The sequence below is a fragment of the Bos indicus x Bos taurus genome, chromosome 3 (assembly GCF_003369695.1).
Source record: "Bos indicus x Bos taurus breed Angus x Brahman F1 hybrid chromosome 3, Bos_hybrid_MaternalHap_v2.0, whole genome shotgun sequence".
Lineage (NCBI taxonomy): Eukaryota > Metazoa > Chordata > Mammalia > Artiodactyla > Bovidae > Bos > Bos indicus x Bos taurus.
The window spans coordinates 106,339,009-106,363,901 of NC_040078.1; the positions used below are offsets into that span (position 1 = coordinate 106,339,009).

General features: G+C 40.4%; 1 protein-coding gene across 1 annotated transcript in view; it reads left to right on the top strand.

The window, feature by feature from the left end:
* Nucleotides 1–24,893, top strand: part of TRIT1 (tRNA isopentenyltransferase 1) — a 44,964-nt gene that overhangs the window by 4,046 nt on the left and 16,025 nt on the right. The window lies entirely within an intron of this gene.

Consider the following 24,893-nt stretch of genomic DNA (forward strand, 5'->3'; position numbering starts at 1 on the left):
CACGTGATGCATTGCTCAGGGGGCTAAAACTTACTGCAGCTGAGACATAATTTAATGTGAATAATTTGATGATACCAAAGGCAGAGAATGTTTACTGGAACAGAGGAGAAAGGAAGGGCTTGTAGAGAGCCTAGAACGAGCAGTAAACTTACTTGTTACAAGAGCCACAGAGACTGAAGGGTGACCAAGTGGAAAGTGCCACAATTAGAAAGTTTTTGCAAGTTTCCAGATTGACCTTTCTAAACCAGCATTTGAATTGTAATAATCTCAGAAGTATACCAGTAACTCAGAAAGGATTGTAAAACACTGTCTTAAATCTTAAATTGTCTTGCGCCTCATACTTCTTGTATCATCCTTTTGTCCTACCTTAATTGTTGGGTCATCCCCAAGGCAATCCCAGCAGGGCAGTTTTCATCCAAGGAAAGTACTTGTTTTTGTAAACATTGAAGAAGTAAGTGCTTTAAGTATTGAGGTAGCTTCTTTGAGATAAAACCACGGGGTGTTAAGGGTCCTGTGTCTAGGCTGATAATATTGTTACAGAATGTGGTAGATAATGACTTGCTTTTATAGCCAGATAACACCTGAGGCCCTGCCTTGCCTCTCGCCTCTCATTCTTGCGTCAGTGGTTTGTTGAGTAGGAAGTCAGAACTAACTCTCGGAGGAATCACTTGCTTAGGGACTTCTGGGCTCAACTGTGGACTTTTCATGGTAGGTCTGACAAAAGTGAAAAACAACCTTTGTGCTTAATTTTCTGAGTTTTCCGAACTCCAGTTTCACAAATTGTAGAAGCATACATATTCTCAGCTAGCAGTAAAAGTCTGAATTCAAAGGACAGGTAACACAATCCCTGTTTTCCAGGATGGAAACGCTGAGTTGCAGAAAGATTAAAGAGCAGACTAGAGATCACACTACAAGACACTTGCACACCTGGGAATTGGATCTGGATCTTCTAACTCGTGTAGTGTCTGATATATTGCAGGAAGATGATACTGAAGGTCTTTTTTTCAGTCTTTTTCTTGGCATGTAAATTTAAGGTACAATGCTTCGCCTTTAGTGACTGGATGAAACATTGTACTGAGAAATTTGAAGGCGCTTGCCAAAAGATGTACAGTGGCTGCCTGGAAATACAGACTGCCAACTATATGCCAAGAGAAAATAAACAAAGTGTTCTATTTGCGTTTATAGAGAGGAAGTATCTCTAATGCCTTATTAGTTCTTCAAGTTCTGTGGAGAAGCAGTAGTCGTACATAGGAGCACAGTTCCCTTGTGTTTGCCTAAACCTCCAAGAGGAGAAGCAGTTATTTTTGGCAGTCTGACTAGTAAGCAGGCTATGTGTCATCTAATAAATGTGGACTTCTGCGTTCTTTGTCTGCTTTGGGACATAATTTAGGAGCAGTGTTTTTTTTTTTTTTTTTTAAACCAAAGGACTGCTTGTCTGATAGTGCTCAAGGGAGATCTGGCTTTCATGGGGGAGGGATATGAAAGAAGAGATGGGATAGTGGGTTACAGTGGCTTACTAGGACATGAAAATGAAAGCTACAAAAACCTGTTAACCGAGAGGAATGAGGGCTGTCCAGAGTCCCCTTGCCACAACTGACAGAGGCAGTCTTTTAAAGGACTAAGCATGAGAGTGGACCAGAGGAAATACCCAAAATTTTGGGTATTTAAAAAATATATCATCTAAAAAAAATGTGTGTGTGTGTATGTATATGTGTGTGTGTATATATATATATATATATGTATATATATATATATTCATTTCTAGGTCCCTGGGTTCACCTCCATTGTGAATGAATTTGGTTTTCCTTTGGCTACCTTATTAAGCATGGGTGGGTTGTACACATATATTTAGTTTTTTTTGCAGCTGTGGGAAGAACTTTAGAGTTAAATCTGCCGTGTTATATAAGGAAAGAGAAGTGGCTACCGGCTAAATGGGAAGACATAAGAGAGCACATGTGGGTTGCAGTTTCAGATTTGTGAGGATGAGGTGCTGCTCTGATGTTTCAGTGCTGGGGGCTGGGTGCTGAAACACCTTACTTCACGAAGGAGTATTTATATGGGGGTGTCAGTTATTTGGGGTACACAAGAACTCACCTGTGCGCTCTGTATGTGCTCTAGTACGGCTTAACCGAATTGGTTGTGGTTTCTTATGTAGTTTGTTGGGTTCTTTAGAGAATTTGAATCAGACCAGGTTGCCTTTTTCAGTTTACCCAGAGCTTCTGAGCTGGAACTTCGCCACTGCTCCTTCCTCATAGCAGCCAGAGTTCAAGCTCTTACCACTGTGCTATGAATAATAATTATACCAAAAATGATAACAATAAAAAAATATATGTCATGCAGTGTTTTAAAAGTTTGTCTTGTATTATCTCATTTAATATGCTCACCGCAGCCTTAGGTGGTAGACACTATTGTTATCTCACCCCTAAAAATTACTTCTTGAACCCTCACCTCGGTGCTATTCTGTGCTTTTTTCTCCATCTCTTCCTATTTGTTTATCCATTCATCTTCATCCCATTCTTTTCCCATATACCACTGTATACATTTTAGCAGGCAGAGAAGGAAAAAGAATATTCCTGATGAAAGAACAGCATGAGCAAAGTAAAGGAAGGGTGAAAATGCCTGGTATGTTTCCAAGGCATGGCCAGCAACTGTCATTGGCATAGACACTGGAAGGATAGTAGTCAGAGGTGAAACTAAAAATACAGACCCTGAGGCCCTTGAGAGGCATGCCAAGGGGTTTGGGGTTTTAAACGTGGGAATGATAGGAACTATTTCAGAAGGTAACTCTGAGGCTGGGTGGAGAATGGGTTAGAGAGGGATAAACAGTTTAGGATTCTGTTACATTAGCCTGGGTGAGAGGGGCTGGAGTTGACTTGTGGCTGGGAAAAGGGTTAATCATTTTGATGTTTTGGAGACAGAACCAATAGGGTTTTGGTTACTGAACTGGAAGCATTGTAAGGAAAAAAGATGGAGAACAAAGCCTTTTTGTGTTTGGAAAAAACAAAACATGCTTGTTTAAAAAAATCCAAATAATATACAGAAGTTCCAAGGAAATATCACCATAATCTTAGTGTCCAAAGATAACCATTTCGACATTTTGGTGCACATCCTTCTAGACCTTTTGTTTGTGTATTCATACACGTATGTGTATGTGTGTTTTCCAATTTACAAAAATTATAAAATACATGTAACAAAATTTATCATCTTAACCATTTTTAACTATACAATTCTGTGGTGTTAAATGCATTCATGGTGTTGTATACCCACTCTCCATTTCCATAACTCTTTCATCTTGCAAAACTGAAACTATAAACAAGGCCCTGCTGTATAGCACAGAGAACTATATTCAATATCTGATTATAAACCATAATGGAAAAGAATATAAAAAAAGAATGTGTGTATATATATAACTGAAACCCTTTGCTATACATCATAAATAAACGCAACATTGTAAATCAACTATACTTCAATAAAAAACAATGATTAAAAAATAAAGAAAATTAGATATTTCAAATTAAAAAAAATCTAAAACTCTGTACTCATTAAGTAAATCCTCCCAGCCTTGGCAACCACCATCCTGAACTACTGTTCAGTTCAGTTCAGTTCAGTCGCTTAGTCGTGTCCGACTCTTTGCGACCCCATGAACCGCAGCACGCCAAGGCCTCCCTGTCCATCACCATCTCCTGGAGTTCACTCAAACTCACGTCCATCGAGTTGGTGATGCCATCCAGCCATCTCATCCTCTGTCCTCCCCTTCTCCTCCTGCCCCCAATCCCTCCCAGCATCAGAGTCTTTTCCAATGAGTCAACTCTTCGTATGAGGTGGCCAAAGTATTGGAGTTTCAGCTTCAGCATCATTCCTCCAGTGAACACCCAGGACTGATCTCCTTTGGGATGGACTGGTTGGATCTCCTTGCAGTCCAAGGGACTCTCAAGAGTCTTCTCCAACACCACAGTTCAAAAGCATCAATTCTTCGGCGCTCAGCTTTCTTCACAGTCCAACTCTCACATCCATACATGACCACTGGAAAAACCATAGCCTTGACTAGACGGACCTTTGTTGGCAAAGTAACGTCTCTGCTTTTGAATATGCTATCTAGGTTGGTCATAACTTTTCTTCCAAGGAGTAAGCGTCTTTTAGTTTCATGGCTGCAGTCACCATCTGCAGTGATTTTGGAGCCCAGAAAAATGAAGTCTGACACTGTTTCCACTGTTTCCCCATCTATTTCCCATGAAGTGACTGGACCAGGTGCCATGATCTTTGTTTTCTGAATGTTGAGCTTTAAGCCAACTTTTTCACTCTCCTCTTTCACTTTCATCAAGAGGCTTTTTAGTTCCTCTTCACTTTCTGCCATAAGGGTGGTGTCATCTGCATATCTGAGGTTATTGATGACTACTGTTTTATATAAGCGGAATCATATGATATTTGTCTTTTTTGTGACTTGCTTATTTCACTTAGCCTAACCTCAGGTTCATTCATGTGATTCTTTTTAATATAAGTTGACTCATACATTTCATGCTACTCTGTATTTTGCCCCCCCCCCCACCCTTAACAATGTGTTACAGTTTTCTTTATGTGTTAATGTATATAACTTTGTATCAGTGGTCTCAATCTGGGGAAATTTACCCTCCCACCCCCACCCCAGGGGACACTTGACAATCTCTGGAGACATTTTCGGTTATAACAAATGAAAAGGTGGGTTCCTGGCATCTAGTGGGCAGAAGCCAGGAATGCTGTAGAACATCCTACCATACTTAAAACAGCTTCTCCCAAAAAGGGTTTACCTGGCCCCAAATGTCAATATAGTGTACTGAGGTTGAGAAACCCTGTTCTACATTATTGTTAGCTTTTAAATTTTGAAGTAACTATAGATTTACACAGGGATGTCAAAGATAGCCCATGTCCAACTCTTTGCGATCCCATGGACTGGAGCACACCAAGCTTCCCTGTCCATCACCATCTTCCGGAGCTTGCTCAAACTCATGTCCATTGAGTCAGTGATGCCATCCAACCTTCTCCTCTATAATCCCCTTCTCCTCCTGCCTTCAGTCTTTCCCAGCATCAGGGTCTTTTCTAATGAGTCGGCTCTTCGCATCACATGGCCAAAGTACTGGGGCTTCAGCTTCAGCATTAGTCCTTCCAGTGAATGTTCAGGCTTGATTTCCTTCAGGATGGACTGGTTGGATCTCCTTGCAGTCCAAAGGACTCCTAAGAGTCTTCTTCAACACCACAGTTCAAAAGCATCAATTCTTCAGTGCTCAGCCTTCTTTATGGTCCAACTCTCACATCCATACATGACTATTGTAAAAACCATAGCTTTGACTATATGGACCTTTGTTGGTAAGTAATGTCTCTGCTTTTTAATATACTGTCTAGGTTGGTCATAGCTTTTCTGCCAAGGAGCAAGCATCTTTTAATCTCATGGCTGCAGTCACCATCTGCAGTGATTTTGGAGCCCCTTAAAATAAAGTCTGTCACTTTCCGTAGTTTTCACATTTATTTGCCATGAAGTGATGGGACTGGATGCCATGATCTTTGTTTTTTGAATGTTGGGTTTTAAGCTAGCTTTTTCACTCTCTTCTTTCACCTTCGTCAACAGGTTCTTTAGTTCCTCTTTGCTTTCTGCCATAATCCTGTACTGAGTTATTTATTTTACTGTTCAGACTGTTTCAGCTTTGATTATTGGGTGCTCTTTCATGTTGATGCTAGCATCCTTTGGCATGGGCTGTATTTGTTTAGCACTTTCTTACTTTCTGGCACTGCAAGATGCTTTCATCTTTACGTTTGTCCTGTTTCAGTTCTAGAATCAGCCATTTTTCCGAGGAGCCTTGGTTCCTTTTACTGGTGAGTGGTATTCAGATACAAAGTACTGGGTGCTAATTGTGCTTGTTGCTACTAGGATATCATTGCTTCTAGTCCCTTCAATGGGAAAAGCTAGGCAACATATGTACATACACTAATTCATGCATACCCAAATATCTATGTTTATTTCTGTATCTATCTATGTAGATGTTAAAATAAACTTGAGTTTATACTGATATCTCTGACTCTTTTCCACCACAGGTTTTATTCTGATCTTTCCTTCTTGTTATTTGTGACTTCTTCCTCAGAGTAATAAACCTGGCTCTCCTTTTAATCAAATATTTTATTTTTTTGTACAACCTGTAAAATAGTTTAACTAGTTAATCCTGTGAGAAACAAATTTACCAACTAGAGTATAATGTGTGTATATAGTTCATTTTGCCATTTTAGCCATATAGTATCTAGCCATAACATTGTTTTTCAAAGTTATTTAGGTCAACTCCCCTCCTCCCCCTTCAGTGAGATTATGTGATACATCTGTAATATAATTAGATTCATTTATTGCAGACTGCACTCTGTCCTGGTTCCTCAGTCATTCTGGTTAGTATTATTTTTAAGTTTGCATATGGTAGAGTACATTCATTTTTGTGTGCAGTTCTTTGGGTTTTGCAAATGGAGAGAGTCGGGTGTCTGCCATCAGATATGCTGAGCCGCTTTGTTCACTAAAAATGGCCTGTGTGTCCTCTTTGTGGTCACCTCCTCTACCTACACCGATTTTTGGCAGCCACTGATCTGTTTTCCACCTGTGTTTTGCCTTTCTAGAAGGTCATATATGTGGAGTCATACAGTACTCAACCTTTGGGGTCTGACCTTTTTTTTTTTTTTGGCCATGTGGTAGCATGTGGGATCTCAGTTTCCCAAACAGGGGTCAAACCCAGGCCCTCTGCAGTGGAAGTGTAGAGTCTTAACCACTGGCCCACCAGAGAAGTCCATGGTCTGACTTTTTTCACTTAGCAAAATACGTTTAAAATTCTTCCGTGTAGTTACATGAGTCTGTTTCTCTTTATTGTTCAGTATTATTCCATTGTACATTATGTGTCCTTTCATCTATGAAACGCCATCTGAATTTCCAGTTTGGAAAAAGCTATTATAAACATAGGTAATGATTTAACTTTACAGGACTGGGTCAAAATGACTCTACCATTTTGTATTTCTACCAGCAGTGAATGAAAATTTTTGTTTCTTTGCATTCTTTCGGCATTTGGTATTGTTGTCACTTTTAATTTTAACAGTTTCAAGAGGCGTGTACTGGAATCTCATTGTGGTTAATTCAAATTCCCCTAAAGGTTAATGATGTTGAACATCTTTTCATATGTTTATTTGCTCTCTCCGTATATCTTTGGTGAAATATCTGTCTGATCTCTTTTTGGGAGGGGCTGTCTAATTGTTGAATTTTAGGAGGTTTTTAAAAAATGTATTTTGAGTACAAATCCTTTATATAGAATGTTATTTGCAAATATTTTCTTCTAGTCTGTATCTTATTTTTTCATTCTTTTCAGTGTCTTTCACAGAACAGTTTTATATCTTCATTAAGTCCAGTGCATCTATTTTTTCTTCTGTGGATTGTGTCTTTGGTGTCATATATTAAAAACTCACTGCAGGGAGTTCTTGGCAATCCAGTGGTTAGGACTTGGTGCTTTCACTGCCATGGCTCCAGGTTCAGTCCCTGGTCTGTGAACTGAGATTACATAAGCAGGGGACCCGACCAAAAAGAAAAAAAAGCAAGACAAAAAAAAAAAACACTAACGCATTGCCAACTCATAGACATGCTAATTTTTCTCCTGTTCTTTAAAAAAGAAGTTTATATATACAACACACACACACACATACATATATATACACACACAAACACACGTGAGTTTTACAGCTTTTCATTTTACATTTAGACCTGTGATTTACTTTGAATTTTATATAGGGTTCTGAGATATGTATGGGTGTCCAGTTGAACCAGATCTGATATTGAAAGACGATTCTTTCTCCGTTGAATTGCCTTTGCACCTTTGTCAAAGACCAGTTGACTGTCTTTGTGAGTCTACTTCTGGGGCCTCTGTTCTGTTCCATTGATCTGTTTGTCTGCTCTTTTGCCGGTATCGCTTTGTCTTTAGTTACTGTACCTTTATAATAGGTCGTGAGATTAGATAATGTGAGCTGCACAACTTTCTACATTATTGTTTTTGGTCTCTGTGTGGTATTCCATTTCATAGGCGTATCGTAATTTACTTAACCATGTTTCTTCTGAAGGACATTTAAGAAGTTGAATTTTGGGTTTGTTTGTGTTTTTTGCTTAATAAATGATGCTGAGACGAACATCTTTGCACACACATCTCTTCCTATTTGTGTAATTCTCTCTCAGGGTAAATTTCTGGAACGGGATTGCCAGATGGGAGGGTGGGTGCACATGTTACTTTCTTCCAGTTTTCTAAGAGCTTTATTAGAGGAGGTACTTAAATTTTTCTTATTGAGGTTAAATTAATGTAATATTAACTATTTTAAAATGAAAAATTCAGGGACTTTTCCTGGTGGTCCAGTGGTTAAGACACCACACGTCCACTGCAGAGGACATTAGTTTGATCCCAGGTTGGGGAACTAAGGTCCTGCATGCCTTGAGGTGCAGCCAAAAAAAAATAATAATAATTTATTGACACTTAATACATTCACAGTGTACCTCTATCTAGTTCTGAAACATTTCCATCACCCTGAAAGAAAACCCCATAACCATTAAGCCATTACTTTTGAGTGTCCCTTTCCCCCAGCACCGGGGAGCCACCAGTCTGCTTTTAGTTCCCAGATAGATTGTATCTAGGAACAGATGGATTTTATCTAGGAGCAGATAGATTTTACCTGTTTTGGATATTTTGTATAAATGGGATATATAACACATGACCCTGTCTGACTGCTTTCACTTACACTGATTGTAGCATGTGTTGGTGCTTCATTTCTTTTTATGGTTGAATAGATATCCCAGTGTATGGATAGATCACAGTTTATCCATCTACTGATGGACGTTAGCACCTTGAGGCTCTTGTGAATAGTGCTGCTGTGAACATAGGTTTACATGTTATTTGAGTATCTGTTTTAAATTATTTGGGAATATACCTAGGATTGGAGTACAATTGCTGGGTTATGTGGTAATTCTGTAGCTTTTTGAGGAATTGCCAAACTGTTTTACACAGTGGCTATATCATTTTGCATTCCCACTATCAATGTATGAAGGCCTCAGTTTCTCCACGTCTTCTCCAACACTGACCTTAAAAAAGATGGTGGCCACCCTAGTGGATCGAAAAGTAGTATCTCACTGTGGTTTGGGTTTCCACTTCCCTAGTGACTGTTGGACATCTTTTCGTGTGTTCGTAGGCTATTCATGTATCGTCTTTGGAGAAATGTCTGTTCAGGTCCTTTGCTCATTTTTAAATTGGGTCTGTTGTTTTTTGTTTGAGTTGCACACATTACATTTTTTTCTCTTGTTATCAGTTTTTAAAAATTTTTAATTGGAGCATAATTGCTTTACAGTATTGTGTTGGCTTTTGCCATTTTTGCCACACACAACGTAAATCAGCCGTGAGTATACACACATTCTCAGACTGCTTTCAGTAAAGTTTACCTGTGGTATGTCTGTTTCCCCTTACCCTTGCAATTCTGTGTGTTATCCACCTTTTTCATGGTTGTCAGTCTGGTGGACAACAAATAGATTTTATTTAAATTTCATTTTGAGATAAATTGTCTTTTCAAGGGTGCCTTGCCCATTTGTCTGTTTCTTTTTTGAATTTCCTGTTCAATATCTCTTGTGCTTACTTCTATATAGCGGTTTTCATTTTTGTGTTTATTGATTTGTTCAGTCTCATGAATTGAAAATATTTTTTCAGTTGGTCATTTGTCTTTTGACTTTTATGATTTTTTTTGTATATGAAGGCTTTTAATTTGTATATTCTTGTACACGTTTTAGGAGTACAAGTTAGCTTTAACATTCTTTTAGAAAGAGTTCATGACTGAAGTTGATAATCCATTGAGCTGTTGGAATTTACAGATGTGAATAAAAGATGTTGATTCTCTAGTGTAAATGAAAATACATCCAGGGCCTCCTTGCCTTCACTCTGCCTGTTACTCTCGTCTTGGAGTCTCATGTAGATGATCCTGCATTGTCCAGGCTTACTTAGGTCTGCATACCTTTGGTTAGCTACTTTCCTTTCTCTCTCTCTTTTTTCCACATCTTGCTGCCTAGCACAATACTTGGAACAGTGGTTGTCACCTTCAGCTGTTCTTTGAAATCACCCAGAGAGCATTAAAAAAATGCTGATGCATGGGCTTACGGTAGTCAGTAAATACTGTTGATTCAGATTACGTGATTGCCTAACTTTTCAGGAGCCAGTATTCTCTCCTGACTTACAGTCCTGGTTTTTACTCTGAGGTCTTCATTTGCTCATTTATTTTACCCTGGTTGTTGTTGTTCAGTTGCTAAGTCGTGTGTGACTCTTTGTGACCCCATGGAATGTAGCCTGCCAGATTCCTCTTTCCTTGGGATTTCCCAGGCAAGAATACTGAAGTGGGTTGCCATTTCCTTCTCCAGGGGATCCTCCCAGACCAGAGATTGAACCCCAGTCTCCTGCATTGTTGGCAGGCAGATTCTTTACCACTGAGTCATCAGGGAAGCCCATTTAGCCTGGTAGGCAGTTTTATTTACTGGGAAAACTGGGTTTTAGTCCCAGCTTTGTCACTAACCACTGTATATATAACCTTGGAAAGTTCCTACTGCTCTCTAGGCTTTAATTTCCTCTTGGCTGTGTTAGGGAGGGGAAACTGATCGGATCAGATCAGGGATCGGCAAACTGTTTAAGTCCAGATAGTAAATATTTTACGCTTTGTGGGCCATACAGTATCTATTTGTCACAGTGTCTGAAACCCCTTTCAGCTCTGGTGCTCTGCAGTTCTGTTCTTTCAAACCCTAGTCAGGGATCTCACCACAAAAAGCCAAGGAAAATATAGATACCGAGTATTGTGTGTGCTGCTTACCATCTGTCTGGCACAGTTCTAAACACTTTGCATGTATTAACTCTATTCCTCAGAATAACCCAGCAAGGAGTGTAGGTGCTGTTTTTATCCCCATTTTACAGAGGCAAACTTGAGGCAAAGAGAAATTAGAGACTAAACCTGCCACATGAAGGCTACCACTGGGTGGTAGAGCCAGGTTTGAACCTGGATTTTCTGGATCCAGTGTGCTACGCTCCTCTCCCTGCCTTAGACATACACCTCCAAATAATGGAGCACCTCAGCTATTATTCTCCATCCTTAGAAGAAGTATCAGTGAAGCCATCAAGAGTGGGCCAATCTTGAGGCTGTAAAGATGACCACAGAATAGAAGCTTTATCATTAACTCTGTTTTCTTCTCTTAAACCAGCCCTTTTGTTTCTGTCTTAGCACTATATTCATATGGCATTGTCTGTGTGTCTATTTCTAGCTTTCTGTCACACTTACTCTTTCTTTCTTAACTTTGGGCTGCGCTGGGTCTTTGTTGCCTCCTCCAGTTGCGGTGAGTGGCGCTGCTCTCTCTGGTTGCGGTGCGCAGGCTTCTCTTTGGAGTGGCTTCTCTTGTTGCGGAGCACGGGCTCGAGGTGTGCGGTCTTCAGTGGTTGCGGCACACAGGCTCTAGAACTCGGGCTCGGTGGTTGTGGTGCACGGGCTTAGCTGCTCCACAGCGTGTGGCTCATCTTCCCGGATCAGGGATCGAACAGGTGTTCCCTGCATTGCTAGGTGGATTCCAACTGCTGGACTCCCAGGGAGGCCCTATCATGTTTCCTCTTGAAAACTTTGAAGGGGTTCAGTGTATGGTAACTGTTTTCTCCTCAGCTTCTCAAATTTAATTTCACCTCAGTAGAAATTCATTACTTCAGGCAAGCAAACAGACTAGGGTCAAATGAGGATAAAAATTCTACTGATAAGAGGCAGCAGAGGGGACTTCCCTGGCAGTCTGGTGCTTAAGACTGTGCTTCCGCTGCAGTTTGATCTCTGGTTGAGGAACTAAGATTGTGCATGCCATGTGTCATGGTTCCCCCCCCCCCCCCCCACTGCCAAAAGGCAGCAGAAACTGCTTGGGTTATAGGCAAAGCACCCTGCTTTAGTCCTACCTCCCCTGCCGTCAGTTATGTGGCCAGGGTTGCTCTCTGAGCCTCGTATTCTCAGTATAAAAGTTCAGGTGATTAGACTGGTTATGTTATGTCTGAATTTCCTTGTATCCATGCTTCATCAGTGTTTGCAGGTGGACTTCTAAGCACCCACTGCAAAGGCTCTGCATTGCAAAATTTCTCATATTTTCACTTAAAGTATATGCTAATTTTGCATTCTTTGTTCTGATCTCTCTGTATTTATTAGATGTCAAAATGTTTCAGATGCTTGTTGCCACCAAGTAAGATTGATTAGACATTGTATTAAAAAGCAGAGATAGCACTTTGCCGACAAAGGTCTATATAGTCAGAGCTATGGTTTTTTTTTTTTTTTTTTTTTAAGAGCTATGGTTTTTCTAGTAGTCATGTATGGATGTGAGAATTAGACCATAAAGAAGGCTGAGCACCAAAGAATTGGTCCTTTTGAACTGTGGTGTTGGAAAAGACTCTTGAGAGGCCCTTGGACTGCAAGGAGATCAAACCAGTCAATCCTGAAGGAAATCAGGCCTGAATATTCATTGGAAGGACTGATGCTGAAGCTGAAGCTTCAATACTTTGGCCATGTGATGCAAAGAGCCGACTCATTGGAAGAGAACCTTATGCTGGGAAAGATTGAGGGCAAAAGGAGAAAGGGGGCAGCAGAGGATGAGATGGTTGGATGGCATCACTGATTCAATGGACATGAGTTTGAGCAAGCTCTGGGAGATAGTGAAGGACAGGGAAGCCTGGCGTGTTGCAGTTCATGGGGTCTCAAAGATTCAGACACGACTTAGTGACTGAATAACAACAACAAAGATAGATTTGCTGAAAGAATACATCACATACATATTATGTGTGCACTTTTAATTTGATAATCATGGTGATTCTAGTCCCTTTTTCTTTGAAGAGAGATCTCTATAGAAAAGTAAAAGCCATCCGTGGCACTATAAATTTCAAACCACTTCTATTACCAGACTGACTAAACATGTCAAGGTACTGGTTCTCCTACTTTCGAGGCATCTTAATCTGTCTGATTTATTCAGCATGTTTGCAGTTGGATCTCTGCTAAACAAAGCTAAAAGAAGTAGTTGCCTGCCGTGATATTCCTGCGGCTAATTCATTGTTTCTAATCTAGTAAAGTGTAAGTTATTTTAAAAGTTATCATTTTATTAAGAAAGAAAAATTAGCCAAGAGACTGACCTTTTGTCTACTCTTCAACATCTCTTCAGCTGAATAACCAAATTCAAATTACTTTAATTAAAAAAGAAAATCCCCTTTCTATTGAGTGTCAACATCTTAAAAAACTTTTGTTTTCCTTTCACCCTCTGTGCCAAAACTTTTCTTGAAACTTAGGCTATTAGAACTAGAAGCGTTGCTAGATGTGAGGAACTTGAGGTTCCAGGAATAAAAACTGACTTTCCAAATTCACAAAGCTGGTTTGTGTGGAGCAGAGATTAGCAACATAGAGAAGGCAATGGCAACCCACTCCAGTACTCTTGCCTGGAAAATCCCATGGACGGAGGGGCCTGGTGGGCTGCAGTCCATAGGGTCGCTAGGAGTCGGACACGACTGAGCGACTTCACTTTCACTTTTGCTTTCATACATTGGAGAAGGAAATGGCAACCCACTCCAGTGTTCTTGCCTGGAGAATCCCAGGGACGGGGGAGCCTGGTGGGCTGCCGTCTGTGGGGTCGCACAGAGTTGGACACGACTGAAGTGACTTAGCAGCAGCAGCAGCAGGAAAAGAACACTGACTGTGAAGTAAGAAGACATGGATTCACAGTTTGTCTCTGCCACTAAATAGCTGGGTGACTTTGGGCAGATTGCCTAATGTGTCTACATTTCTGTTTCCTCACTGGTGAAATGAGGCAGCATAACTTTAGCATAAAATCTAGCACTCTATACCTCCAGCCCGGAGTATCCATTGAATATATGCCACGTATTAGACACTGTGCTACATGTTGGAACTAGAGATAAAATACAGTCTTCCCTCAGAACTTGTAGTTTAGTGGAGGAGATCGATGCATTTCTCATGTACAAGAAGTTCTGTGATAGAGGTAAATGTGGGAGCATGGAGGACAGGCACAGATTGGGGAGAACTGGGGAGAGATCTCAAAGCAGGCTTTCATCAGAGGTGATGCTAAAGAGTTTGGGGGCTCATGAGACCAGATTTTCATTTTAGAAAAATCACTGGCTACAGTGTGTACTAAATTGGAGGGGTTATACCCTAAAGGAAGGAAGATCAATGAGGAAGCTGATGGAACAGTTCAGTTGAGAAATCATAAAGCCTTCAGTTGATAATGGCAGTGGGCAATGTGATAGTGGTAAGCTTTGAGATAATTTTAGGAACTCATATGGATAGAACTTGAGGGAGATTAGAAATGAGAGAGAGAGATACTAGGATCATTTAGTTTTTACTGTGATTGGGTGGTTCACTCAGGTATGGGTAGAAAGGTAAGGAGGTCAGTTTTGGACATAGCAGGTTTCAGGCGCCTGCTTGGGGTGGTGATAAAGATGATGATAGCTTTGTATTGCTGCTTCCTATAGGGTGGCCTATTCCATGTGCTTTACTGTATCATTTATTTAATTTTTACAATAATCCTTTGAGGTTAGATTTAAGGTTATCTGGCACCCCACTCCAGTACTCCTGCCTGGAAAATCCCATGGGTGGAGGAGCCTGGTAGGCTGCAGTCCATGGGGTCGCTAAGAGTCGGACACGACTGAGCGACTTCACTTTCATTTTTCACTTTCCTGCATTGGAGAAGGAAATGGCAACCCACTCCAGCGTTCTTGCCTGGAGAATCCCAGGGACGGGGAGCCTGGTGGGCTGCCGTCTATGGGGTCGCACAGAGTCGGACACGACTGAAGTGACTTAGCAGTAGCAGTTCCTTTATAAATGGGGCTTCCCTGATAGCTCAGCTAGTAAAGAATCAGCCTGCAATGCAGGAGACCCCGGTTCAATCCCAGGGTTGGGAAGATCTGCTGGAAAAGGGATAGGCTACCCACTCCAGTATTCTTGGGCTACTGTGTTGGCTCAGATGGTAAAGAATTCTCCTGCAATGCAAGAGGCCCCGGTTCAATCCAGGGTTGGGGAGATCCCCTGGAGAAGGGAACGACTACCCACTCCAGTATTCTGACCTGGAGAATTCCATGGATTGTATAGCCCATGGGGTTGCAAAGAGTTGGACATGATTGAGTGATTTTCACTTACTTTATAAATAAGGAATGTGAGGCACAGAGAGGTTATATACCTTGGCCAAGGTTACATAGCTAGTAAGTTGTGAAGCCATGATTTAAATCCTGGCAATCAGATCTAGAGTCCTTACTGTTAACCACGTCAATACTGTATTTTATAGCTCTCACTGATGATGGAAATGTCTGCGAGGGAGTTAAATGTACATCATGAGAGAGAACTAGATTGTAGATAGGATTTTGGGAGTTAAAAACACACACAAAAAATGGTTATAGAGGTCTTGGGGGTCTCCCAGAGAAAGTTTATAGTATAGAAATGGCAGATAGATGCTGTAAAGACTGCCATTTCTCAGTATTGTTCCCATGACAAGCTTAGTAGCTCAGTTGTGTCTGACTCTCTGTGACCCTGTGGACTATAGCCTGCCAGGCTCCTCTATGGCATTTTCCTGGCAAGAATACTGCTGAGTTGCCATTTCCTCCTCCAGGGGATCTTCCCAACCCAGGGATCGAACCCGAGTCACCTGCATTTCCTGTATTGCAGATGGATTCTTTACCCTTGAGCCACTGAGGGAGCCCCCTTTTCCCATGACAGACATTGCTAATAGATCAGTGGAAGGTCTTGTGAATAGGAAGAAAACCTGGAAGAGACAGTGCCATTTGAAGTCTCAAAGGAGGTGATTTATGAAGGAGAGTTTGGGTGTATCAGATTTTTGTATTTTCCATTATGTGTTTCGAGAGCTTAGTAGAAAAATGTTATATTTGGCAGTCAGGGTTTCCTAGTGATCTGAGTGAGTGAGATATCCACAGAGCAGTGGGGATCAGCCAGCAGAGAAGATGGATGGATAGTTACTATAGATTAACGCATAATCCAAGATTGTGGTTTTCAAGGTAGGTATAATCCCTAGAGGCAAGAAAATGCCTTCAGAGAAAGTGAGGAAAGGATTTCAGCGTATAATTTGGATTAGGAAGTAAATGAAGTCAAAAGGGGGAAGATAACTTGGAGGATGGAACCGAACTGGTTGGGGGCAGTGTTTTCCCTTTGCTTGTAGACAACTGTGTTGGTGCATCATAGCCAACCGGCCCTCAGACAGAGCTCCAGGATCTGCCCAGTGCCTCTTCTGATTAGCACACTCCTTGGAGCCACCCCACAGCATGACAGCCCCAAAAGATTGGAGCTTAAAGGAGGGGGACCTTAGGCTGTACAGATCTGGGGAGGAGTATCTCCAAGGTGAAATTTCTCTGAATCTGGTTTCTCAACGTTGAGACTCTTGACACTTTGGGGGCTTGGTGGTTCTTTGTTGTGGAGGCAGGGGCTGTCTTGTGTATCGAAGGGTATTTGGCAGCATCCCTGGCCTCTACCCACTAGATGGCACCCCCACCACCAATTTGTGACAACTAAAAATGTTTTTAGACGATGCCAGACATCCCCAGTTGAACAGTTCTATGAAGACTACAAGACCTTCTAGAACTAACACCCAAAAAAGATGTCCTTTTCATCATAGGGGACTGAAATGCAAAAATAGGAAGTCAAGAAACACCTGGAGTAACAAGCACATTTGGCCTTGGAGTACAGAATGAAGCAGAGCAAAGGCTAGTAGAGTTTTGCCAAGAGAACGCACTGGTCATAGCAAACACCTTCTTCCAACAACACAAGAGAAGACTCTACACATGGACATCACCAGATGTCCAACACCAAAGTCAGATTGATTATATTCTTTGCAGCCAAAGATGGACAAGCTCTACACAGTCAGCAAAAACAAGACCAGGAGCTGACTGTGGCTCAGATCATGAACTCCTTATTGCCAAATTCAGACTTAAATTGAAGAAAGTAGGGAAAACCACTAGACCATTCAGGTATGACCTAAATCAAACCCTTTACAATTATACAGTGGAAGTGAGAAATAGATTTAAGGGACTGGATCTGATAGACAGAGTGCCTGATGAACTGTGGTTGGAGGTTCGAGACATTGTACTAGAGACAGGGATCAAGACCATCCCCAAGAAAAAGAAATGCAAAAAAGTAAAATGGCTGTCTGAGGAGGCCCTACAAATAGCTGTGAAAAGAGAAGTGAAAAGCAAAAGAGAAAAGGAAAGTTATACCCATTTGAATGTAGAATTCCAAAGAATAGCAAGGAGAGATTGAGGACAAGGGCCTTTTCTAAGTCTTTGCACACCTAACATCTTGCAAATTATCTTGCTCATAGTGCACTCTCAGTAAATGTCTACTGAGATAAGCCAGTTTTGTTGATAATTTGATAAGTAGGTTAAACCTGCAGTTTCTTAGAGTATTTCATTTATCAGGCCTCAAAAAGAGGCCAAAGTTCCCTTAGTATTGTCAAAATCTGATTTGTGTGGAGAAGTGTTTTATCCCATCATTTCTTTTATTTATTTTTATTTAAAAATTAAAAAAAAATTATATCCAGTCATTTCTGTGAGGACAGATCACAGGTGTCCAATGGGAGAATGGGAAATGGAGCAGAGTGATGTGCTGGCTTTAAAAGATAACACAGATCCCTTTAGCTCTTCTAGCACCTGGAGCTGACTGTGCTGTAGGTAGTTTCAGAGTTTCACTGAAACTATAGGTAAAGCTGGGAGATAGGCAGAATGTCAGGCAATCAGCTGCATACCTGACCTATTCTGGTGGAATGATGCTTTCCAGGCAGGTAATAAAATTATAAGCCCAGTTGTGATATTTACAGTAATATGAACCAAATGTGACATTTATAAAACTGATTGGTTTCCAGGTTTGTTTACATGTTTGTCCTTAATGCAAATATATAAAATGTTGCTCTGTTTTACTTTTTGGCCTAGCAGTATGGTTTTAATTGATAAATAATGTACACCATAAAACACATAATTCATAACTGCATAGTTCAATAAATTATCAACAAGTAAAAATACCTGTGTAACCACAACTCAGTTCAAGAAATAGAACATTACCAGCCTTCTCAATAATTTTGAAAAATGCTGTATGATTCAGCAATTCTACTTCTGGGTTATATATTCAAAAGAATTGAAAAATTCAACAAATCTTTGAAAATTTTATCGTATTGCTAATATTCATTAGCTTCTCATTGTGTCTGAATTCTGTCAAGCCTTTTTAAAGTTATTGGGAAAATATACACAACAAAGAAGTTACCATTTTACCATTTCAGTGGCCCTAAGCACATTCAGATTGGTCTGCAGCCATCATCATTCACCATCTCCAGGACTTTTTTCCTCTTCCCAGATTAAAATTTTGTACCCATTATACATTGACTTCCCATTCCTCTCTGCCCCAAACCCCTGGCAGAATGACAGGGACTGTTCTGGCAACCAGCATTCTGCTTTGTCTCAGAATTTGACGATATATCATCTAGTAATATGATATATGTCATATAATAAATGGAATCATATAGTATTTGTCCTTTTGTTCTGGCTTATTTCACTTGACATAATGTCTTTGGGGTTCACCCATGTTGGTGCTAGTGGTAAAAAACCTGCTTGCCAAACCAGGAGACGTAAGAGATGCGAGTTTGGTCTCTGGGTCGGGAAGATCTCCTGGAGGAGGGCGTGGCAACCCACTTTAGTATTCTTGCCTGGAGAATCCCATGGACAGAGGAGCCTGGCAGGCTACAGTTTATAAGGTTATGAAGAGTTGGATATGACTGAAGAGACTTCACACACATGTTATAGCAAGTGTCAGAGTTTCCTTTCTTTTTAAGGCTGAGTAATCTTCCCTTGTAAATAAATATAGGACACATCTTGTTTATCCATTTATCTGTGATGGACACTTGGGTTGCTTTCACCTTTTGGCTGTTGTGAAAAATGCTGCTGTAAACATGGGTGTGTGTGTGTGTGTGTGTATATCTGTTCAACTCCCTGCGTTCAGTTCTGTTGAGTACATACCTAAAAGTGAAATTGCTGAATCAGGCATTTCCCTGGTGGCTCAGACACTAAAGAATCTACTTGCAGTGCAGGAGACCCAGGTTCAATCCGGGTGGGGAAGATCCCCTGGAGAAGGGAATGGCTACCTACTCCAGTATTCTTGCCTGGAGAATTTCTGGAAGAAGAGCCTGGTGGGCTGCCACCCGGGGTTGCAAAGAGTAGGACACGACTAAGCGACTGTCACTTTCACTTTTTTATGATATTTCCACTTTTTGAGGAACTGCCATACTGTTTTCCATAGCTGCATCATTTTATAGTCCCACCAGCATTGTACAGGGATTCTAATTTCTTTACATCTTCACCAACTTTTTTTTTTTTTTAATAATAACCATCCTAATAAAGTGCATCCAGGTTTTTTGAAAGAGTCTTTTTGTTATAGAAATTTCCTGATATAAAAAAGTAGAGCAGGTAGTAGTTGAACTCCCATGTATCTGTCACCTGTGCTCAATAATTGTGAAAGCTTGGCTAGTCTTGTTCCAGTGATAATCTCTTTCTCCCCCATTATTGGAACTCAGACACCAGTCATCATAAACTTTAATTAATTAATTTAAAAATCGAAGTAGTATAGTTGATTTATAATATATAAACTTTCTTTTTCTCTGTGAAAGACAAAGCATAAAACAATATTATTACTATAAATAATGTTTGTGAATTTTACTTGAGTCATAGCCATGTATTTGATTCCATGATTCATATCTCTTGTGTCTTATTAACAAATATGTTCTCAGCATCATTCTTGCTCTTGTACAGTGCAAATATAGATATATTTTACCTATGCTTTTCATCTACCCTTGCCTTCTTGCTTGTTAACAATTTTATTCATGAGTAAAATTTTGCAATACACAGTTGTTATGATCACAAGCTGCATAGTCATTTGTAAACACAATTTTAACAGCATATCAATAACTGCCAAAAGTCATATTAGAATGGAAAAGAGTGAAGCAACATCATTATATACATAACTTTGCTGTTGTTTAGTGCTGAGTTGTGTCTGACCCTTTTGCAACCCATGGACTGTAACCTGCCACGCTCCTCTGTCCATGGGATTTCCCAGGCAGGAATACTGTAATGGGTTGCCATTTCTTTCTTCAGAGGATCTTCCCAACTCAGAGATCAAACCCACATCCCCTGTATTGCAGGCAAATTCTTTACTGCTGAGCCACCAGGGAAGCCCTAAACATTTAGAATCACTTCTAAAATTCTTTTATTGAGGTATATATATTCTTATGCAAGGAGATTCAACCAGTCCATCCTAAAGGAAGTCAGTCCTGAATATTCATTGGAAGGACTGATGTTGAAGCTGAAACTCCAATACTTTGTCTACCTGATGCGAAGAACTGACTCATTTGAAAAGACCTTGATGCTGGGAAAGATTGAAGGCAGGAGGAGAAGGGGACAACAGAGGATGAGATGGTTGGATGGCATCACCAACTCAATGGACATGAGTTTGAGTAAATTCCAGGAGTTGGTGATGGACAGGGAGGCCTGGCGTGCTGCAGTTCATGGGGTTGCAGAGTCGGACACAACTGAGCAACTGAACTAATATATTCTCATACAACATATATATTAGTTCCAGTTAAACAATGTAATGATTTGATGTTTGTGTATATTGTGAAATGATCACCATGACAAATGTAGTTAACATCTGTCACCATTCATAGTTAGATTATTTTTCTTGGGATGAACCTTTAAAATTTACTGTTTTGTGTGTGTGTGTGTAAGTCACTCAGTCATGTCCAACTCTTTGTGACTCCATGGACTGTAGCCTCCAGGCTCCTCTGTCTATGGAATTCTCCAGGCAAGAATATTGGAGTGGGTTTCCATTTCCTTTTTCAGAGGATCTTTCTGACCCAGGGATCTAGCCTGGGTCTCCTGCATTGGCAGGAGCCATCTGAGCCACCAGGGACGCCAAAATTTACTCTTAGCAAGTTGTTAATATGCAGTAGTAGTTATTATTAACTATGCTGTACATTACATCCTCATGACTTACTTATTTTATAACTGGAAGTTTGTATATTTTGACTATCTTCACCCATTTTGCCCACCCCATACCCCTGCCTCTGGCAACCACTAATCCTTTATCTACGCAGCTTCAATTTCTCTTTTTTTTAAAGACGTATGCTTTCATTTGCAGTACTTTAATATACTGTATACCTCAGTATGTTACATACTGCTATGTAGAAACACCATTCAGTTCAGTTCAGTCGCTCAGTCGTGTCCGACTCTTTGCGACCCCATGAATCGCAGCACACCAGGCCGCCCTGTCCATCACCAACTCCCGGAGTTCACTCAGACTCACGTCCATCGAGTCAGTGATGCCATCCAGCCATCTCATCCTCTGTTGTCCCCTTTTCCTCCTGCCCCCAATCCCTCCCAGCATCAGAGTCTTTTCCAATGAGTCAGCTCTTCGCATCAGGTGGCCAAAGTACTGGAGTTTCAGCTTTAGCATCATTCCTTCCCAAGAAATCCCAGGGCTGATCCCCTTCAGAATGGACTGGTTGGATCTCCTTGCAGTCCAAGGGACTCTCAAGAGTCTTCTCCAACACCACAGTTCAAAAGCATCAATTCTTCGGCGCTCAGCCTTCTTCACAGTCCAACTCTCACATCCATACATGACCACTGGAAAAACCATAGCCTTGACTAGACGGACCTTTGTTGGCAAAGTAATGTCTCTGCTTTTGAACATGCCATCTAGGTTGGTCATAACTTTCCTTCCAAGGAGTAAGCATCTTTTAATTTCATGGCTGCATTCACCATCTGCAGTAATTTTGGAGCCCAAAAAATAAAGTCTGACACTGTTTCCACTGTTTCCCCATCGATTTCCCATGAAGTGGTGGGACTGGATGCCATGATCTTCGTTTTCTGAATGTTGAGCTTTAAGCCAACTTCTTCACTCTCCTCTTTCACTTTCATCAAGAGGCTTTTTAGTTCCTCTTCACTTTCTTCCATAAGGGTGGTGTCATCTGCATATGTGAGGTTATTGATATTTCTCCCGGCAATCTTGATTCCAGCTTGTGCTTCTTCCAGTCCAGCGTTTCTCATGATGTACTCTGCATATAAGTTAAATAAGCAGGGTGACAATATACAGCCTTGACGTACTCCTTTTTCTATTTGGAACCAGTCTGTGGTTCCATGTCCAGTTCTAACTGTTGCTTCCTGACCTGCATACAGATTTCTCAAGAGGCAGGTCAGGTGGTCTGGTATTCCCATCTCTTTCAGAATTTTCCACAGTTTATTGTGATCCACACAGTCAAAGGCTTTGGCATAGTCAATAAAGCAGAAATAGATGTTTTTCTGGAACTCTCTTGCTTTTTCCACGATCCAGCGGATGTTGGCAATTATTATTCAGTAAAAAATATAATAAAAATTCTATATTTTTATACTATAAAAGTATATTATACCTAAATGTTAACAGTAATTCTTTTTTCAGATACCTTGTTTGTATCACCCATATCTTTATGCTCAGTTTCTTTTAATCTGCTGGTACAGGAGACAAAGGATTACTAACAAGTTGCTCAAAGATAACAATTTACATTGGTAACTAAGATTCCGTTACAGTTTTTAGTTTGTTAACTCTGTGAGCAAGAACTCTGGTTATTTAAAACTATTCTTCCTGATATTTGTTGGCTTTTGTGTATATACCATAAATAGTACAATAGGTAGCCACTGCCTTCAGCAAATAAGGTGAGTTTAATTCTGGGATTGATTTATATATGTGTGTTTGTTAAAATTGGCCATTTTAAGGGGCTCCAGAAAATATACCTAAAAGCAGAATATAGGATGAAAATGTATCTACAAATTTATCTACATATCTGATAGAATGTGCTGGTAGAGACTGTGTTTACATTTTGGCCTTTTTGGAGGTAAGGGCTGGTAATTATACATTTGCAGCTGTGCATTTCCTTAATGTTAATCTCAGTGTTAAAAATGAGAATCTACTTATAGTCAGAAGTCCTCTACTGGCAAAATCAAGTTGTGTAAATTCTTTTAACATTGGGTCGTTTGAAATCTAAACTACAGCAGAGCCAATTAAAGGCTGTGGGAAAAGGAGAGGAACAAACAATTATTCATTCTTTTTCCCTCCTATAGTTTTCTTATCTTGCACAGCAGATCCCAGTATATGCTACTGCATTTTATAACTTTTGAAGAAAGTCTTGTTCAAGATACAAAGAAAAGAGCTCCCTACAATTTAAGATTCCGTCAGTGCTCAGGTGTAAGAACGTCATTCTGTTGTCAGGCACAGATAAACGGGTTAAAGGCAGAGCTAGTTCTTTCTCTATGGCTCTGTTTATATGTTTTCTTGTGCTGTTTTACTGATTAACCGTTTTCTTTTTGTTTGAAGATAGTTTATATCCTTGTTCGTTATGTAACCTCAGTAGCTAAGAGCACAGAGGCTTCAGAGTGATAGTGACACTGAAGTTACTGTCCATTCTCCTTCTGTTGTTGTAGTAGTATATAGATGGTAGTAGTATAATGACCTTTATATGGAATTTTCAGCTGGTAAAGAATCCACCTGCAATGCAGGAGACCCCGATTTGATTCCTGGTTCGGGAAGTTCCCTTGGAGAAGGGATAGGCTACCCACTCCAGGATTCTTGGGCTTCCCTGGTGGCTCAGATGGTAAAGAATCCACCTGCAATGCGGGAGACTTGGGTTTGATCCCTGGGTTGGGATGATCCCCTGGAGAAGGGCATGGCAACCCACTCCAGTATTTTTGCCTCAAGAATCCCCATGGACAGAGAAGCCTGGCGGGCTACAGTCCACAGGGTTACAAAGGGTCAGACACGACTGAGCAACTAAGCACAGGCAAAAACTAAGTAAGTATTAACTCATTTAATTTACACAACAACCGTATAAGATAGATATTATTATCCTCATTTTACTGCTGAAGCATTAAGGCACACAGAGATTTGTAAACTGACTACTCCAAGTACAAATAACTAGTAAGTGGCAGAGTTAGGAATTGATCTGAGGCAGCCTGGCGCCAGGGTCCTTCCTCCTTAACCATTATACTTTATTGTTGTACTTACTTGACACCCATTTAAGTAAAGGGAAATGTGAGATAAAAAACGTTCTTAACATCTTTGTGGGCTCTATGGAACTTATTATTTGTTCATTCAGTGCTCCCTGTAGAATCAGTGATTACAGAGAGAACATTTAATCTAAAACATTCATCCCTATATTCAAACTAGTATTTTCAGATCTGTTCTCCATCTGAGACCTTGCATTTAGAAAAAGTACACTTGAACTTTTTAGTTGAATTGGCAGATCAAGAGCTTACAGACAGGATATTGCCTCTGAGTATTTAGATTGTATTTGCTGGCCTCCTGAAGCAGTAATTTGGCACAGTGTTTCTGCTAAGAGTTCAGCAGTATTCGGGGTTTTGACTTCAAAGTGTGTATATGTGCGTTTTATATATATCTTTGTAGATAGACCACTTCTCCACAAATGGAGCCAGTCTCACACAAATTCTGAAAATCTTTCAGAGCCATTTAAATCCAAAAAATATCTAAGCATTTGAAGTAGAACTATGTGCAACACAGCATGTTACCTTTCTGGAGACTTGTGATAAGTAGAGTAAATAAAGCAACCTGCCCACTTTTAAAGGCTCGGAGTTCAGGCCGAAGAACCTCCAGTTAATCTTACAGAGTTAGTTCTTATTTGGGCACCGATTTACATATACTTTTTATCTTTAAGTTTAAGTTAGTAACCACTATTTGATTAAAAAAAAAGTGTTCTGATTTCTTCTGCATCTTTTGTTTTGGATTATGTGCATCTG